Raw genomic sequence first — 12,857 nt, 5'->3', positions numbered from 1 at the left:
GTAGTATCTTGATTTAAATGTCCTGCCTGTCAAGGGAAGAAGGAACTTTAAATGTCTTCAAGTATCCCATGGTTTTAAACACTTCCTCAGGAGGGAGTGTGCAGTGACCCTTGTCTGTGAAATCTTCATGGGTCATTTCCCCTTCCCAAAGTTATTGAAAAAAAAAAAGAAAAAAAAGATTGCTTGACTTGCCTTTCAGACTGCTTTGCAGGAGCAAACTGGACCCTCTACTGGCTTTGAGGGACTGGTGCTTTACACTTTTTCACAGGTGGTTAGGTATGGAATAAAGTCTGTATTGTGCTGACTTTTTTCCTTATTATAGAGAAACCTTATGTCACATCACATTTTTTTGTATGTTTTCCTGCCTTTTCGACTAATGGCAGGCAGCTGGGTTGCAATAATAAGCAGCCGTTAGATCAAATATGTGCTTCCAGGTGATCAGGTGGTACAGTGTCAAGCTGAGATCCTGGATGCAGATGGCCAGCTTCAGGGGCTGCCACAGTTCTTATGTGGTCTGGGGTGTGTGTGTCTCTCAACAGTAATTGCAAGCTATCTCACTGTTGATGTCAATGAATCAGAATTATTCTCTCATTAGTTGATGTACCTTTCCCGTAAATTGCACAGCCGACACATTTCACAATTATCTTTTGGGCACAGAGATGTTCTTCAGTTGCTTTGGTAACATTTTCTGAGAGGAGATAGTGAAATAGGTAGTGGCACCAGACTGCTACTGGCTCACAGTTAAGACTGATGCTGGTTCCTGCTTATGACCTTAGACAGATTTCTTCCTAGTTCTGTCATTATTTCCATAGTTCCTGTAAAATGGAGACCTCAGTAGCAGTACCTCACAAGTCTGTAGTGAACCTGAAGAAGTAGAGATGTTTAGGGGGTGAAAAAAAGATCTGTCACTTCAATTTGCTAGAAGTGTACTTATCTGTAGTCATAAATCATGAAGAGCTGTGGTCTGGTGTTGTTCTGGATGTTACACACGTATGTGGCAACTGTGTGCCGAGACTCAGACGACCAGGTCTTGCAGGCAGAAGTTACATGAAAACAAGGAGCACAAAACCTTTGGCAGGTCCATAGATACATGGAGAATAACAGTCTTTGCCTTATGTCCTAGATAACACACACAGAAGTTAATTCGGTGAATTTGCGTTTGTTAGGAAAGTTGTGCTTGCCTCTGCTAACTGTAGGCACCTCCTGATGTGTGTAAGCCTCTGGAACTCTCTTCCTTTCACCTTATGTCATAGAACCATAGAGTAACCTTAGAGTGGAACAATCACTCCCCTGGACCAGCTGGTGATGCTGTGCTTGTTCCTAAATGTCATCTTTAAACAGTTTCCAATGCCACAGATTTCTTCCTAGTCTAGAAGCAAATGTATTCCTCTTACTCTTCCTCAGTTTTACTTTCTGAAAAGATCACATTTGTGTATGCCACTTTTGTAAATGTCTGAAGAGAGTTTACTTCAAGCAGTTGATTCTGCTGTTGGAATACTTAGTTTATTCACTGTCTGAAAGTCAGTGGCTATAAAAAAAAGTATTTTATATTTCAGTTACACGCTGCTTCATCAAAAATGTAATGGAACAGAAAAGGCTTGAAGAAAACATTGTTGAATTTCAAGCTGAGCCATGCAACTTTCAGTACAATACAGATCTTAGTGTACAGCTAAGAAATCCCCTCACAAGTCAGTTGTTGAACTGGTATGGTTTATTTAATTATTTATTTGATAAATGATTAATTATGAATAGAGAAATAAATATTTTATTAAAAATACTGGTTATATATTTATTTAAATAAAACACACCAGTTTCAAAGTAGTAGAAAAGCCGTCCAGCACTTCTGGAAGTAGACAGACTGTTCAGAAATTGTGGAGCATTATTAATATGCTGCCAGCAATGATTTAAGAACTTCACAAAACAATGTAAAGGACAGTAATTTGTATTGCTACTCTGAAAGATTCTCAGCTGAAGCATGAGTTCAGAATAGTGGTCACATTTCCTTGCAGTCACTGGAAAGCTGGGGAACTCTGAACCACCACGGGTCTGAACAGTTGATGCCCTCAGTAAAGTTCCCTGTTGATTTGTACCAATGAAATGGAAAGGCTTAAATTGCTTTCTTTCATGCTTTTCTTGCTCTGCCGGAAGAAGGCTCCAATGTCCAAAATAGTTAACAGTCTGAAATTGCCTTCACAGTTTAAAAGCAATAATGTAGTGCCTCAAGCTGTGATAAAGTAAGCAATGAACTGCACTTTTAGTTTTGGATATCACATTTCCATGGCTATATATGTATCTTCCATACCATTGACACAAAGGGATAAAAAGGGTATTAAAAAGGATTCAGCATCAAAGCAGGAGATAATGCAAAGCTGAATTCCATGTTATGCTAACTCTCTAGAAAACTTCTTGGGCCTGCAGACAGATCAGTGCACCCTGCCAGTAAGTTTACCTTGCTCCTGCCACTCCATACACTGAGACACGTTTTCATTTCTGGGTCAGTTCTGAATGCAAGTGAATGCACTTTTTTCAAGTACTATATTTATTGCAAGCTTCTGTTTATTCCTGGCATCCTTCCTTTGTGTTGAGTTCCTGTCATTGCCCGTCTCTGAACTTCAGTTGCCTCATTTCCTTGGCTGCTTTCACACTGTGTGATGGTGTTCTTGTGTCCTGTCCCTGTCCCCCTCTCCCCATCCCACTCCTCTTATGAAGAAGTGTCAAAAGGACAGTTGGTAGCTGAGAACAAAAGATGACCTTCTGAGCCATGTATATTGTGCAGAGAGTTATTTAAAGAGTGACAGGTGGTTTAGTTTTTGTACCAAGAAGATTATTTTTCCTTTCCTTCCACTTTTATAGTGGCCTCTATACAGGGACCTTTCTGGGCTTTCCCATGAAGTTGTAGGATTTCTTAGCCTAATTCAGAGTGTGTGTTGTTTTTGGCCACGTACATTTGACTTGACCCCAACATAGGACTTTTAGAAAAGGCTTTGTAAGGCAACCATGTAATGCTTGTGTTAGCTCATCTTGTCCTTCTGTATTCAGATGGACACTAGTGAAATGAATCTCTTGAAATTATGAATGCCTAGGAAACAGATAATAAAGGAACCGTACCCCAATTGTAACTAGTGTTTTTTGATGTAGTAGGATGCCTCTTGACATTGTGTGAGAGCACAGGAGAACTCATTTCCATGGGCAATTTCTTTAGCATTAGATACCCTGAAGTGTCTGTGCATTCCTGCTAGAGCACCTGTAATGGTATGACTTGGGGTTTGCATAAAAGATTGTTGAATTTAACATGATCTTTAATAGCACCTGTGCAACAGGTAGCTTTATTCAGCATTTAAATACCTGTAGAAGCACTAGACTGCTCTAAGATTGGCTTATTCAGTATTTAAAATCAGGTTTATAAAAAAATGTGGGTATTGAGATTTGATCAATATGACAAAATTATATCACTAGAGTATTAATCTCTCACCTATGTTTCCAACAAATCATACATGCATGATTGCAGAGCAGCAGTTCACATTTCAAACTCTGGTTTTACTTGCTTTTGTGAACTGTATGTCAGGACAGTTCTTGCACATTTATGTGCTGCTATCAATGAAACTTAAGTTCTGCAGAGAGGTAGCTGTTTGGTTAGTACATAACTTCCAATGGAGATCTGTCCTGATGTAGATAAAGATTAAATGATGGTAATTGGTAGGACTGCCTTTAAAAAGAGATACAGAGGTAGGCTGTTGACACGAGGTTTAACTTGAGGTCCTTAAATGTTCTTTTTGCTTATGAAAATTATGACTGATGAAAATTATGTTTTGAATAAACATCACATTTTGAAGACTATGCACAGTATTACGCTGCTGTAATTGCTGGTTAAAAGGTGCATACAGCAGTTTTATCTGTTAAAATAGGAATTATTCTGAGAAAGTATGGGAGCCACTCAAAAACTCTTACTATCTTGTCAGTAATAGCAGCATCTTGAAGAAACATTCAGACAAGGGAAAATTCTAACATTTCACTCATATACTTGCACAAGGTTTTCAGAATTATTCTTAAAACATGTTTGGAGAAAGGTGAAGAACAGATAGGAAGTCGTATGCTGCTTCAGACTTATCGAAGTAGTTGCAAGACAGACATTCAGTGCTTCTTTTAAGCCTCTGGGAAAAATATCAATGAAAAATAACAGTATAGAAGAAAAATAAACATTGAGAAATGTTTTTCCGTTTCACAGGAAAAGCTTATCTACTTGACAGAATTACAGGACAGTTACCCTGTCATGTAGTCCAGTTGTAAATTTACATATTGCTGTGAATCTCATTTTGAACTCCCTTTTTAGTGTCAGAATAATGTCTTTTTACAAAAGGAGAGTAGAGAGTAGATAGTAAGAGGTTCTAGTGAAGGTCTAGGATGAGATTTTTCATATACAGGATTTTGAAGTAGGTTGTAAATAAAAAAATTGGGTTTTTTTCCCTCAGATTTCTTATTTTCCATTACTCTCTCCTACTTTGTTTATCTTCTCTTTTTCTTTCCAAAACCCCTTCAGACCTACTTTTCCTCATCCTTCATTTGATGATACTTTGCTTCACCTCTTGCTCTGGCTCTAACCTGGTCATTCCTTTCCCATCTGATTCAGCTGATGCTAGGGACGATCACACATGCTATCGTGTATGGAGAAAAAAAGGTGAGCAGCTAGTTCAGGCAGCTAGTACAGTTAAACTGAACCTCCTTTTCTCTCACTAAATGTTAGTTTAGGTAGGATTGTATGGCAACTGTTTTATTTTGGGATCTTGGTAACACCTTTCAACACTGACCCATTTTGTTTCCTCTATGAATCTTCTAATGAGAGACATCATGGCATCAGCCTTTCAAGAAAAAAGCTGAGCTTGCCCCATCTTAAAAGAGCTACTGGAAAGCTTTTTTGTAAGCTATCATAGCCAGCATGCTGTAGTCTCCTAATTAAATCTTTGTTATGAGTTGAGTAACTCAGAGCAAAGAAAATAGAGGGGTGGCGCATGGTAATCTGAATTGCTGTTTTACCTTTCTCTGAAGGTATCCAGACTCATTTCATTGAGAATGGTGAAAAACATCCTATGTTACTTTGTTATGAGCAGATCAAAAAATGCAAAAAGCACATTTTCTTGTGGGTGGGAGGATTTGTGAGCACTAATCTGTAGGCCTTTATTCAGTGTTTGGTTTTTCACAGCTTACCTCACTGACACTTGGGTCAGCCTGGCTCTTTGTAGTTGTAAACCCTCTCTTCATTTGTATTGCTGTGGTCTTATGAGGATTACTGCAGCCATAACTATGAAAGATATAGAGCACAGTGACAGGAATTGATAGAATAAGAATTGGAGGTGCAGTCTGTGATCTGCCAGGGGAGTGCCTAGTACTCTTTGGCTCTGTAGGGTCACATGCATGCACGCACACACAGACGCATGGCTAGCCTTCAGTATAAAGTTGGTCGCAAAGAGATGGGAAGGGCCTTTGCATGAGTTCCAGCAGGAGCATTTATTGCTTCTACACTGCTGAAGATTCAGGGGCAAAGACAAGAACAATGCTAAACTCAGGGGTTTTATCCGGGGGCGGGGAAAAGGTGGGAGTAGGGAACGGGGACCAATGGGGAAGCTCTAGGGAGTGGTGAGGGGGTAGAGGCTGACAGCCAACCGGGGAAGCCAAACTGGGGTAGATTAATGTTACAGCGGGGATACTGTAACACGATGTATCAAACCAGGAGTCCGGTGGAAAAGAAATGTGTATGTGGACAGATTCTTGGTAGATGTTTCAGAGATGCTTATTTCTCCAGCTGCTTTGGCTGGGGCTCTGCCGAGGAACTCTCACAGTCTGGGCTGAGGGTCCTTGCCCGTGCAGGGAAACACAAACCAACCAATGGGGAACGAGGCTGACCAGGGGCAAGGAAACCCCGTGTGTCCCCTCAGGGTCCCTCTCCCAGGGCTACATGGCAGGGGGAGGAGAGCCCAACATCTCACCTGTTTTATTTTAATAAAAGGAGAATGAAAACAACTGGATAAACATAACAAGAACAGTTTCAAAACAAAACAAGCCACCCTCCTGAGTCTTTAAATGTCCAAACAGATTCTGTGGAACATCTTAGGGCTGACAGAAGGGAGACAGAACTCTCTGAGCATGCTTTGTGGGGAAACTGAGGCAGGAGAGGGTTTAATTTCTTCCCTCCCCCTTTTCATCCCCCCCTTGGCATCGGAGAAGAATTGTAGGGAAAGGGAATTGTATAGGGAAGCCATGGGGTGACAAACGCATTAGGAATAAACTGGGGATGGGGTAAACCTAGGAAAGGGTACATATTGGGTATAGGGTAAAAGGGGAAAGTAGGTTGTGGGTAGGGAAGCTGCTGGGATGAATATTGTTTATAATTTTGTGCATAATGGCTGCTTTTGACTGGAATACCTCCAGGCCCAGTAACATTTGCTGCTTGTAAACCCTTCTTTCCTTGCACTATATCAACTTGTACAACTTCCCCATCTCCTACACTTTGCAGGTAATTTTTAGGGTTATTCCTTTTAATAGCAGTTCTATGGATGAATAAATCTTCCCCTGTATCATCTCGTGTTATAAATCCATAGTTGTTTTTTACATTGTACCATTTCACAGTTCCTGTGATTTTTGTTGCTATAAATTCTCCTATCACATGCTTGCGTGTTTGTCGTGGCTGCTGGTCCTGTGTGGCCGCCGCCTCGCCGACTCCAACGTCTCGGCTGGGCCCCCGCGTTGCGGCTGCTCCGCGCCCTCCAAGTGGCACTGCTCCGGCGCGTGTCTGGGCTCTGCACAGCCCCGCGCTGCCATCGCCGCCGGCCCTGTGCCCTGTGAGTGGTTCCGCTCCGCAAACTCCATGCTGCTTTGAGAGCGGCCCCATTTCGGCTCAGTGCTGCGCTGCGCGGCTTCTCGTGTCGCTGTGGAAACCGCCGCTTCTCCCTCCACAGGGCTCTCCGAGCTGTATGCTCAGAGCGGGCTTCCACACTGACCCCCGGTTTCTGGCTGCTTGTGGGGGCTGCTTCTCTGCTGCACGTGGCCCACGGCACCTGCAGCGCTTGTGGCGTCGCTCCCTCACTCGCGGTCACGTGGCCGGGGACCCCGAGACAGGGATGGGGTCCGCGATAAGGCGCGCGCTCCCGAGGGGGCCGGGCGCATCCAGCGCAGGCACCTCCGCCAGCACGGCTGCAGTCACGCGCTCCTGAGATGGCCGCCACACAGCCTTGGCCACGGGACTATGGCCATCCTCTGCTCTAGGGGTAATGGGACCATACAAATGCTCCTGAATAGCTTCACTGACCACGACGGATCCACGCAAGGGTTCAATCACTAATGCATGTTCTGTTTGATCCTTCATCTCCAACAAGATCTCGTGCCAAAAACTCTCAGCTCCAGGATTTTCAGGAGGATTAATATCAAAAAGTAAATCTCAAGAAATATAGAAGAAATTTTTGAAAAGCCAGTTAAAAAAATGTTCTAGATCTCCTGGTTGCAATACTTTCTTGTTTTGTTGTTCAAGGATTCCTTTAACTTCTAGATATATTTTTTTCTGTGGCTCAGAGAGCCACATTTCCCACGATTCTTCCATAGTCCAGAGAGAATATCCAAACCAAGATGAGAAGAGAGAGATCTAAAGTGGCTTTTACTCACGAATTTCCTGTCCTTAGGGATCGGTGTCTTGCCTGCATTCTCTACCATTTGCTACAGCGGGGATACTGTAGCACGCATATATCAAACCAGGAGTCCGGTGGAAAAGAAATATATATGGATGGATTCTTGGTAGATGTTTCAGAGATGTTTATTTCTCCAGCTGCATTGGCCGGGGCTCTGCCGAGGAACTCTCACAGTCTGGGCTGAGGGTCCTTGCCTGTGCAGGGAAACACAAACCAACCAATGGGGAACGAAGCTGACCAGGGGCAGGGAAACCCCGTGCCTCCCCTCAGGGTCCCTCTCCCAGGGCTACATGGCAGGGGGAGGAGACCCCAACAGATTAACATAACAAAACAATGCATCCTGGGAGAAGCCCTTCCGGTCACCCTGACCTAAGAGGTTCTTGTGGTACTAGGGACTTGTCTTACTGAGAACTCTCTGTCGCTGGCCACCACAATTTCTCCTTTCTGTATTAAACAAAAAGGCCTCCCCCAGGAATCCCAAAACCCAACATCCCAAACAACCAAACATACGCAAAACAACAAAAACGATCAGAAGCACCCACAACCCAATGTCCCAACAAGTCCTCAAATCTTTCAGAGGATTTTTCTCTCTGGATGCTGGAATGGATGCTCTCATAGGTGGAGGTGAGGTTGAAGTAGCACAGTTCTCCTGGGCTGTGGCAAAGTCCAAGCATTCACCGCTGGTGGTACCAGGAGCATCCAGACGACGGCAGGGTGATAGGTTTTGGGTGCTCGGCATCATGGTGGTGACTGTGAGCACAGGCTCTGGCAGTTGCTTCTGTTGGGGTTTTAAACAAAGTTAAAAATTTGCAATTTCAGGTGTGGGGGGGTCCTTTCCCCTCTACCCTTCTCTTACTTCAAGTTCTGGGGAAAGGGGAATGATGTAATGGTAACAGGGGTATGGGAACCCGTGGCTAGGGAATGGATAAGAAGTAGCAAATAAAGAGGGCTGCAAGTTAACAGAAAACATCTCAATAGGAGTATTGGGGAGTGTGGCTGTGGGAAGGGCAAAGTGGAGGGGTGGTGGTAGGGAAAACTAACTGTTGGGAAAGCAACATAAGGGGTAATATCTGGGGAGACACCAAAGGTGTCTTGACTTATCCTGTCGAAGTTTTGGTCGCAGTTCTGGTAATGGGATGGCGTGTCTGTTTCTATGGTGGACATCGGTGCTGTTTTGCGTCATCTCTGTTTCCAAGCAGTGGTTGTCTGGTCTTTTGACTGCACCTTGTTCATCTTGGTCGGCTTTATGTCTACAGGAACGGTGTTTGCTGGGTTGATGTAGGGCTTGTTTTTCTCTGGCAGTTTCCAGGTATCATCTGTGGCCTTTGGCTTCTTCACCCCAGTCCTTTTATCTTCACACTCAGCGTCAGAATCTGATACGTCACTGTTCTGTTTCTTTGGTTGCTGTTCTGCATGCTCCAGCTGCACCTGTGAGCTGCTCAGATCCACCGCCTCTTCTACGATGTTTTCGCAGCTCTCTGGGAACAGTCGGGGTCCTACGGCTCGTTTCCTGCGACACCCCCCCCCCCCCCCTCTTTTTCTGCTTCTTCTGCAGCACAGGAGTGTGGGGTGTGGGCAGGGCTGGGACTGACGTGAAAGGCATCATGCAGGTGGGGCTCCTGCAGCCAGGGGCACAGAGCAGTGGTGGCCGCCGCTTGGCAGCTTTGGGGCATTCCCATAGTGGCGGTGGGGGGGGGAGAGGCGTGGTTCAGCAGCGCCACGGCAGTGAAGGTGTGGCTGGGGGGAGCCGAGGCAAAGCGTCTTCCCAGGAGCTGGTGGGGGAACCCAGGTCCACTTGGTTGAAAACGAGAATAAACATCTTCTTCAATTTCTGCATCAAGTGGGCGGCAAGGGCGAGCCGCAGCAAGCAGCAGCGCGGGGCTTGGTCCCGGGCTGGCTGCGGAGCCGGCCTGGGCATGTCCCCACCTCGGCAGGGGGAGGCAGGCAGGTGCGAGCCGGCAGTGGGTTGCAGGCGGGCTTGGGCTTGGCGGCCGCGACAAAAGGGAAGAAAAGCGGCTGGGCAGGTGCCCTGCTGGAGCTGCCCCAGGGGAAGGGAGGTCTGGCGTAGGTTAGAAGACCGAAGAGGGCGGTCAGCAGCCCTCTGTTCGGGCTGAGCATACTGCTTGCTGGCTGCTGCCCTATGGCTCCCTGCTGGGGCTGGCGGCTGCTGCCTCTCTGCTGCGGCACCACTGGGGAGACTGAGAGCGGTAGGGTCAGGCTTCTTTATCACCTGCCACAGCTGCTGTCGCTTCTTCAGTCTGTGTTCGAAGGGAACTAGATCCCCTCTGTCTCTAGTATCGTCAGGCTGTCTCAAGGCTCTCAGGGAGTTCCCAAATGCTGCCTTTTCAGCTCAGGGTTCTTCTAGCTGCAGCTGGAACCTGCTGGGGTCGTAGTGCCAGGGCTGCCCTGCAGGCTTTGCAGGGGAGTCATTGCCGCCTTTCTCGCAGCTTCTGCTGGGGCTACTGGGGCCCAAAGCCGGCTTGGCTGGGGCACAGAGCCAATGCTGAGGGGCAGGCTGAGCCTGGCAGGAGCGGCTGGTCCGGTGCAGAGCTTGGAGCAGGAGGGTGTGAACGCTTCGCAACCTCCCCTGACAAAGCAGGTGCAAGTGCTGCGTTCGTGCAGCAGCCCTCGCAGAGCTTTGCGCTCTAGCGTGCGCAGTTGCAGCCTCAATATGGCTGTGCAGTGAAGGGAAGGAGACCAGGGCAGTGCACTCACAGGTGCTGCTGTCCCCGAGCATCCTGGAGTCTTTCCAGTTGATACCACCCTCACTTCCAGCCACAGTACCATGGAAACCGAGAGTGGATTGGTTCCTACGGACGAGGTCACTGGTGGAGAGGGCGGGGCCACAGGAGGGAGAGGCGGGGTCTGCGGCTGGGAGGGGACCCCTGATGAAGGGGGAGGGATCCAAAACAAACACGCTCATTGATGTGTGGGAGGGGCCAGGGACGGAGGAGGGGCCGCGTGTGGTGATGTGAGCAGGAGCAGGCGGGAGAGGGGGCCCGCGTGTTTGCGAAAAGCCCGCTGCGGCCGCAGCTTCCACGTGGCGTCCGCCATCTTGTATGACGGGAGGGGAAGCGGCAGAATTTAAAACAAAGGAAGCAGCTAGGATAGTGGGTCTGGCCATGCTGCCGCCGCAATCTTGGAGCAAATTTGAAGTGGAAAAAACCAGCAAAGTAGGTACAGGGAAGCGGTTTGGGAAGGAACCTGGGATAGCCTGGCCATCACCATCCTGGGCAGGGAACAAAGGCGATCGGGAGGTGGCAGGGAGTCAGTAGCACCCCTGTGCACTTGGGCAGAATCCATCTCCCGGTCCCCCTTGAGTCAGGGCAGAGGGAACAGGGATGCAGGGAGAGGGAAGCGGCAAAGGGTTTTTTAAACTGGGGTTAACATTTCCCAACTGTTTCCCAAGACTATCAACAGCTTTTGCTAGCTTGTAAAGCAAATAACCTTTTCCCGACATAAACAACCATCGCACAAAGCATTTTAAGTACTCAACTAACCACTGCTTAGGTAACCACTGAACAAAGTGTTTTAAACCTTCCCTTGTATAATGAAGATTCTCCCGAACAAGGACTCTTAGAAGTGGGAGAAAAACTTCCTGCAGGAGACAGGACAACTGAGCCCCCATCTCCCTCTCTTCCCAGCTCTCAAGATAGAAGGAAATTAACAGAAAAGGATACAAAAGTGGCCCATATTACCTTAGAGGATCAAATAAAGTCTTGAGGCTGGTCCACCGACTCAGACCGATCTTCTCTTCTCCTGAGAAGGTTGTCGGTCTCCCCTGCCGAGACCGCTGAGAAAACTCAGAGATTTCTTTGGGGCAATGGCTGCACTGAAAAGCGACTTACATCCAATTGCGAGGAGCTGCTGGAGATGCTTTTGGGGACGGTCTGAGGCCATCCATGTTCAGGCGCCATTTATTACTGTCTCTGTTTGGCTCTGTAGGGTCACATGCATGCACGCACACACAGACGCATGGCTAGCCTTCAGTATTAAGTCAGTGGCAAAGAGATGGGAAGGGCCTTTGCATGAGTTCCAGCAGGAGCATTTATTGCTTCTACACTGCTGAAGATTCAGGGGCAAAGACAAGAACAATACTGAACTCAGGGGTTTTATCCAGGGCCGGGGAAAAGGTGGGAGCAGGGAACACGGACCAATGGGGAAGCTCTGGGGAAGTGGCAGGGGGTAGAGGCTGACAGCCAACCGGGGAAGCCAAACTGTGATAGATTAAGATAACAGGACAATGCATCCTGGGAGAAGCCTTTACCCAGAATGAGTGGGTTTGGGTTCATTGTAAAGTGTGTGCTTTTAATGTGATCTTCAGTTTTCTGTGGTCGATAAGGCACATTTTCAAATGAGGATTCAAGAAAAACCTACCCAGGGCATCAAGTATATTTATTCGTCCATCTGCTAGTAGCCTGGAAAGCAAAGTGCTCTATTTGTGAAGGAGATACAGTCATCAGAGTGTATTATGGAGTTTCATCTCTGTGGTTTGGATACAGCACAATTTTCCGATGTGTGAATTCCTGCTCTTTGCAGTGCATTCTGGGTCATTAATAACTAAGACAGAGATTATTGCTTGCCTGGAAGAAAAATATGTTCCTTAGAAAGATCTAAATTCTTGCCTGCATGTACACGAAAATTTTCAGTTAACTCAACTGACAGCTTGGCACATCCCAGTGACCATGGTCTAGATCAATGATTGGTACTGATACGCTGCTATGTATATCTTGATTTGTTTTACTGGGGTGCCATGTATTGTATAAACTGGGAAGCACCCATCTGTGTGAAATCATTCATTTAATTTCTGATGTGAGGTTAACACAAGACTTGTCAGGAATTTTTATTTTTCAGTGGGACATCAAAAATAATTGAAGCCACGTCCGTCTTAGCTATATTTACAAAACCCTGGTTGTGGCTGGATCTGTGCAAACGCGGTGCGCTTCTGTTAATTTAATCCATCTGGATATACTGCAAATCGTTAATCGGAAGGCTTCTTCTGTTGGTATAGTCTGTTTCCATTTGGATGCTCTTCTGACATACCTGTGTTAGTGTAACTTCTGCATAAGAAGCTTATAGGTTTTGATTGTAATGTTTTTCCAAATGTGTGACTTCACTGTGCAAAAGCTGGAGACTTAAACACAGCAATATGCTTCTAAATGAGGAGAGTACACACTCTCTTAT

General features: G+C 46.3%; 1 protein-coding gene across 3 annotated transcripts in view; it reads left to right on the top strand.

Annotated features, from left to right (window-relative positions):
* Positions 1-12,857, top strand: part of RAMP3 (receptor activity modifying protein 3) — a 48,906-nt gene that overhangs the window by 8,964 nt on the left and 27,085 nt on the right. The window lies entirely within an intron of this gene.

The sequence above is a fragment of the Aphelocoma coerulescens genome, chromosome 2 (assembly GCF_041296385.1).
Source record: "Aphelocoma coerulescens isolate FSJ_1873_10779 chromosome 2, UR_Acoe_1.0, whole genome shotgun sequence".
Classification (NCBI taxonomy): Eukaryota; Metazoa; Chordata; class Aves; order Passeriformes; family Corvidae; genus Aphelocoma; species Aphelocoma coerulescens.
This window is presented reverse-complemented; position numbering and strand designations above follow the sequence as displayed.